At 46.0% G+C, this 7111-nt stretch overlaps 1 long non-coding RNA gene across 1 annotated transcript; it reads right to left on the bottom strand.

The window, feature by feature from the left end:
* Positions 1-208: 208 nt before the first annotated feature.
* LOC132662476 (uncharacterized) lies at positions 209-6478 on the bottom strand. The gene is made up of 3 exons (XR_009602602.2): positions 6355-6478; positions 3081-3150; positions 209-404 (listed from the first exon to the last, which is right to left on the bottom strand). It is a non-coding gene; the product is annotated as an uncharacterized LOC132662476 (long non-coding RNA).
* Positions 6479-7111: the final 633 nt, after the last annotated feature.

Raw genomic sequence — 7111 nt, 5'->3', positions numbered from 1 at the left:
TATATTGGGCAGGAGCATGATGGTGTTGCTGTTTTTTTTTTTTTTTTATTAGAATTTAAGAGTGGGAATAAAGGTGTGCACTCCTAGACTGCTGAGAATGAAAACCCAAAAACTTCCCAGAATCGCTTTCACTAGTTTAGAGCGTGACACAGGTCCTGTCAATGAGAAACATTCAGTGAATGTCGAGTTTGTAACCAAAGTTTCAGTCTCAACTTCCTGATTCCTTTATCACAGCTGAAGAGCGTGTTTCTTGATTCAACATTGGTTCAACTGGTAGCAGTGGCTTCCGGACTCCTCAAGTTCTTGACTGCTGTAGAGGTGGCAAGTTCTCTGGAAGGTCAGTGATGAGAAGCCTGGGGTTCATTCCTGGAGTCTCAAATTAGGGTTTGGCCTTCCAGTCCTTCCTGTGATTTTGTAAGCACCAAATTCACATTATGAAATCCCTTTCTCCTTAAGAGAGCTGCAATGGATTTTGTTAGCTGCAGCTGCACTCTGATATGATCCCCCCACCTTTTTTTATATGCCCCCTTTTCAAGTTTTTCTTCCCCTCATCAGTTTTCATCTCTACTATCCAACCACTTCCCATTTCATTCCCCAGAGGTGAATCACCTCTTACATTTGAGGGGAGAAAAACATAGACAATATTATTGAGGAATTTCTCAACTTCCTGCCTATCCTTCTATGGTTCCTGGACCCACCATACCTTCATGATGTCTTTCCTACAAGGATAACCCATTTGCTTTTTCTGTGAATTCCATCCTTTTCATCTCCAGAAATCTTCTTCCCTCCTGTACCTTTGACCTGTCCCTCTTGTTACTCTGTTCATTCATGGTAGACACTGCCAAGCCTTTCTCATGGAGAAGAACCCCCAACAACTCCCAGTCTCCCATGACCCTCTAGCTAAGGTCTCCCTCCCTTCACTGCCAAGCTTTCTAAGAGAATTATCTACACTATTCATCTCCACTTTCTCCCCTTTTGTTCACTCCTCTCCAAGCCACTTAGCCTTTATTGTCCTCATTCCACTGAAATTAACCTCAGTGAAGTAACCAATGGTCACCAAATAGCCTAATCCAGTGGATCCTTTTCCTTTGTTTTATTTCCTGATCTCTCAGGGGCATCTGCCAATCTTAACTTTCTCCTCTATGATATTGTGAGGACACATTCATTGCACTTTTCTCCAGGATCATCTGGTTGGTCTTTCACCATCTCCTTTGGGGGCTCCTCATTTTATGGACATGTGGAATGCTCTTTTCCAAAAGTTTTTGTCCCTGAGCCCTACATTTCTTTCCATTCTAAAGGTTCATGCTAGGTAACGTCATCCTAGTGCATGACTTCAACTACTGACAATTCCCAGGAATATACCTTGAACCCAGACCTCTCTCCTGACTTCCATTGTATATACAGTAACTTTCTACTCCATATTTCTACCTGTCTAACAGACATCTCAATCTCAACATGTCCAAAACAGAACTAATCTTCCCCAACATCCATTCTTCCTACTAAATTCCCTGTCCTGTGAGGGGCATCACAGTCCACTCAGACCCTCAAATCAGACATCCAGGAATCATCCTAAATTCCCTTGTCCCTTGTCCTTCACAATTAAGTTGTCACTAACAGATTTGAATTCTACCCCTAGTGCTCTGTGTGATGGTTTCTCCCCTCTCCATCACTACTGCCCTGGTCCAGCCCTGTGTAATCTCTCTCTCTCTCTCTCTCTCCCTTCCTTCCTCCCTCCCTCTCTCTCGCTTGCTCTCGCTGTCTCATTTCTGCTTCTGCTCACTCACTAGTCTTCCAACTCCTTCACAGCTGCTTCAATCCATTCTCCACACAAAAGCCAAATCTAATCATATCACTCCCTTCCTTAAATCCCCTAGATGGTGTCCCCACACACTTGCACAGTTTTCAGGATAAAGTTCACATTCTTTATCCTAGACCTAAGACCCTTCATTATCTGACTTCTCTAACCTCATCTCCCTCCACTGACCCTGAAGCTATGCTCCCACCCCCATGAACATGCTGCATTCACTCACTCCATGCATTTCTCTCTGTGTGGAACCACCTTGCACTTCACCTGGGCCACTTATTTGTCATCCTTGGTGACTCAGCTCATGTTACCTCTTCCAAGAAACTTTTCCCAACCATCCTTTTTACTACCATTGTGCTTTGTATACGCTGTGCTTACCTCTAATTTTACATTAAACTGTATCATATATATCATATATCATACCTCAGGGATATAAATACATTTGTCATAGGACTTGCTAACCTGTCTGATATGTTTTCACATGCCAGTGTCCTACCACAAGCCCAAGTGTTCCCTTGGGAGCAAAACCATACTTAGCAGAGTGCCTGGGACAGAATAAGCTCCCAAGTCATGTTTGATAGATGAATTAGTTTAATTTCTGCTTGAATTTTATCGGGTAATTGTTGTGGATTGGATTGTGTCCCCTAAAAATAGGTATGTTGGAATCCTAACACTCACTACTTCTGAATGTGACCTTATTTGGAGAAAGGGTCTTTACAGAAATATTCAGGTTGAAATAAGGTCACCAGGGTGGACCCTAATCTAATAGGACTAGTGTCCTTATTAAAAAAAAAAAAAAAAAAAAAAAAAAAAAAGGAAAATTTGGACACAGAGACTGATGCGAATAGAAGGAAGACAGCATGAAGAGACACAGGTAGAAGATGGCCATCCACAAGCCAAGCAGGGAGGCCTGGGTCAGATTCTCCCTCACAGCTCACCCCTTGATTTTGAGCTTCTGGCCTCAGAACTGTGAGATAATTAATTTCTTTCACTTAAGCCACCAATGTGTGGTACTTCATTATGGAAACCCCAGAAAACTCATGCAGTAGAATTTCCTGTGCCTTTTAAGCCTTTATTTCTTTGAATCTCTAGCCATAAGTTGTTTTCTTTCTGAAGTCTTCTTTCTGAAGGTTCGCTTTTCTAGCATATCTGTCTCTCTTACTATCTCTCTCTCTCTCTTTCACACACACACACACACACACACACACACACACACACTAAAGTCACATGTCTCTTTCAAGAACTTCCCCCTTTCCTCTAGATACTTCCACCTTACCAACAAGCTCTGCCTTGTGGGTCAGAATTAGGTCCCAAGTAAAAGCTCCCCTCATTGCTTTCTCATCTTTCTGAAAGAGAAAATCAGATCAAGAATGTAATCCACTGAAATGTTTATGACAGAACAGGGCATCCAATGGTTGTGCCCATGAGCCCAGTTTGCATCTTGCCCCCATGCTAGATTCAGAATTCTCTAGGCAAAGAAAGTATCACAAGACTGTCAGCCAAACCAGTAGTCAGGACATCCCACAGCAACATCACCTGATCATCCTTTCATCTCACCTGTGCTCCCCTTGGTACTACCACCAAGCTTTTATGACATCAAATCATGCTACTCTCTTGCTCAAAACTCTCTAATGCTTCCCCATTGCATTTAAAGCCAATTTCAACTTGCTATAGAGGTCTCTCCTAGATTTACTGAACATCTGTAAAACCTTTCTGGCCTCAGAATTTTGAACATGTTCCTTCCTCTACTTACAGTGCTTTTCTCCCCCTTTCTTGCCCTTTGCCTGGCTAAGCTTAGTGTCGATTCCCCAAAGGAGGTTACCCTGTATTAGCCTCCTATTAGATGCTCTCAAAGAAACTTGAATTATCTTGCCAAGGATTTGTCATAGTTTCTACCTATATGTTTATATTTATGGCTATGTGATTAATGTCTTTCACCTCTACTACACTGAAAACACCACAAGAACTGGACATTTGTCTGTTTTGCCCACCACTGACTCCCCAATCCCTAATGTGGTCAATGGCATAGAGTAGATACTCAACAAAAATTTCTTTAAATGAATGAACTGAGTCCTACTCCTTGGCCCATTTCAATGAGACAAATTTATTCAGATGAAGGACATTCCTACCATCATAGAATTCATATCCTAAGCCTCATCCAAGTCTTGGTGATGGCTTTGAGCTTATAATAACATCACATCACAATTTCAACTTTATGTCACTTATTAGACTATTACACTGGCCAGGGTCCCCATAGGAAGTGGCTGGCGCTCTCAGATGGGGCAATTGAGAGTTTGATAAAGAGGCTGGTTAAATGGTATGGGCAGGGTTAAGGGAAACCAGCAAAGAATGGAGTTAGCAACAGTGGGTACCTGTTACCATTCCAAGTTCCAGAAGAGCAAAGGGAGGGGTAGATACCAGAATCTGAAAATTGCCACCTAACAAGAGCTGTGATCATTAGAGAGGGATGTAACCAGTGCATGGAGTCACAGAATAAATATCCCAACTCCACTCTCCTCCCACTTTCCAGTCTCCTGCTGGTTGACTCTTTTTTTTTTCTTTTTAATGGAAGCACTGAAGTATAGTTGACACACTCCCCTTGGTTGACTCTTGTTTGGCTGAACCTAATAGAAGCCTACCTCTGAGACCATGTAAACATCATTACTTAACTGAGGACTTCTTTGCTTTTCTGTTTTTCACTGATGCCAAGCTTATTCTCCACAATATCCAGTTTTCATTACAGATGGATATTTTACCTCCCTCTTTCCCTAAAATTTCAGTTGTTTTATTTTTAAAAAGTTTATTTATTTCTTGGTGGTGGGTAGTAGAGAGAGAGGGAGAGAGAGAACCTCAAGCAGGCTGTCACTGCATACTGTCAGCACGGCGCCCGAGGTGAGGCTTGAACTCACAAACCATGAGATCATGACCTGAGCCAAAACCAAGAGTCTGACACTTAACCGACTGAGCCATCAAGTGCCCCTCAAATTTCAGTTTGAAGTTATGTTCATCAGGTAGCAGATTTTCCCACCAAGCACCATTGTCATGATCACATTCAGATGTACTCTGTCCTGGGTAGAAAGTCCATTTTTATCATGTAAATCTTAGTTCAGGAAATCCAGTTCTGATTTTTAACACTAGCTCACCATTTCCCATGGCTTGTTTTCTCTATCAGAGCTACTACGTGCCAGAGCAAGAGAGATGCAAATGTTATTTGGTCCTGCCTTTTGAGCCCCCTTCTCACCCCTTTCAATTTCTGCAGCTTTCCAGGGCTTCCAAGGTACAAGGTTCCATTGGGAAGTAGCTATTTTCCATTCCCTAGTCATCTCTCTAGGGCCTGAAGTGTACAAACTGACCGGATGCCTCCATCTCAAGCACGTGGGCCAACACGATTCTTGCTCTGGGGAGCAAGGTCCCTCCAGATAATACCTTCATGCATTCTTTTCATCCCTGGGATCCTGGAGCTTAATAGCTCTGCCTCCTCATTTCTGTCTCAATTTCCGGCTCCATGGTGCCACACCCAGGCTACCTTATCTTCCTCTCACCTGACCTTAGTGCTCAGCACCTTTTGCCTCAGACTAATAGCTCTGACATGAAGCCTGCTGACTTCAGAAAGTTCTGGTCCAAAGAGCCGTAGGCTGAATATGCCCTCCCTACCCAAGTTTTAACATTTCCTTTTATAAATATCTTATAAATGTCATCTAAGAAGCTCTAAAGTGTCATTGAGTAACCCATGCCACTTCTTCCCTCACTTCTGGAACCTGATCTCCATTTTCTTTTCCTTCCCTTTCAGGGAGATTGTGTCCTTCTCCCTCATGCCCTTCCCCACTGGGTCAGCAGACGAGGAAAGATAAGGATGCCGGACTCAACCGAGGGATCACCTTGCCTCCCAGTCCAGCAGAGGCTCGGAGTGCTGTACCGAGGATGTGTCTGGGAGGTGGGAGGAGCGCCCATGGGACGGGATGATGGACCCTATTAATCACAGCTGCCATAGCAGACTAGTGGAAGATGGGTCTTCAAAGCTGGAAGCCCCTCTGCCCAAGTGTCGGTCTTTGGGGCTCAGTGGAGTGCCCTTCCTCTGACCCAGGACTTCCGATGGCTCCTCCCCAATCCCTAACCCCCCTCAACCCCGTCCTGCGGCGCTTCCCATCCTTTCACTGCGATGAATTTTTTTCTCCTTCTAAATATTTTAAACGTTCAAAAGAAAAAGCCAAATCCCGAAATCCAAACACAATGAAAAGCAAAAACGTGAGGAAAAATAACAAGGGTATAACAGCTCTCTATCCCAACCGCGGACCCGAGCCGGTCCGAGGTCCACGGGAGCCGGGAGGGGTTAACCCTCTGCTGCCCGGGGACGGGGCGGGGGGGGGGGGGGGGGGGGGTAGGGGGCCGCTCCGCCCCCTTCCAGCCGAAGGGGAGGGGCGGAGGCGCGGAGGGGGGGGGGGCGCTCCAGTCTGGCCATACATAGATGCATTCAGTTCTCCACATTTTGCCAAACCTGCACAAGCTCATCTCCACCCCATCCCCCACCCGTCCCCCGGTCCCCACCAAACCTTTTGTCTCGGCGCCTCCCTCCTACACTAAAGAGTCAAAGAAATATCCCTGGTGACACTGAACCCCAGGCCAGACTGCTCTGGGGGCCTGAAATGGATGCCTTGCGCGTGCTTCTCACCAACACCTGCCTCCTTTCTTACACAGCCTCCTCCTTTAACGAGAGATAGTCAGGGGCGCCCCGTGCCTCCCGTCTTTGTGCGGTTAAGGACAGCTTTTGTTGTGCTGTAGGCACGAAGCAGTGGACAAAGGACCCCAGATGATGTAAGCCACACCCCTTACCTCCCCCCCGGGAGCCAGAGGCCAGGCTCCTCCAAGGTGGAGGGAGCGGGGAATCCTTTTGGAGCCCCCATTTTATAAAGCAAATGCCAAGCCGCCCAAGCCGTTTACCGAGAGCAGCTTGCTTATCACCCCATTAAGATTGCATTTGTCTCCATTTTTAAACAAAAGGGAATTTAGGCTGACGGTCCCGAATCCCAAGAGCGCACTGTGGGATAGGAGGACCCGCAATCATGCAGCAGCCTGGAAAACCTCTGACAAAACCGGGCTCTAAGGCGTCCAACCCCCACCCCCACCCCGCCCATGCCAGAGGCACCCCCAGTGGGTTTCCTACACCAGCCAGGACCCAGTTGAGCCCAGCATTGCAGCGGACTCAGGGGTGGGGCTCAAATGAAGCCACCGGCGGGATGGAGGCAAAGTTGCACTCCTGGAACTGTGGACAGAGCACTCTGGAAAGCCACCTTTCTCCGGCAGCACTGA

Source organism: Panthera onca, chromosome D1 (genome assembly GCF_046562875.1).
Source record: "Panthera onca isolate mPanOnc1 chromosome D1, mPanOnc1 haplotype 2, whole genome shotgun sequence".
Classification (NCBI taxonomy): domain Eukaryota; kingdom Metazoa; phylum Chordata; class Mammalia; order Carnivora; family Felidae; genus Panthera; species Panthera onca.
This window is presented reverse-complemented; position numbering and strand designations above follow the sequence as displayed.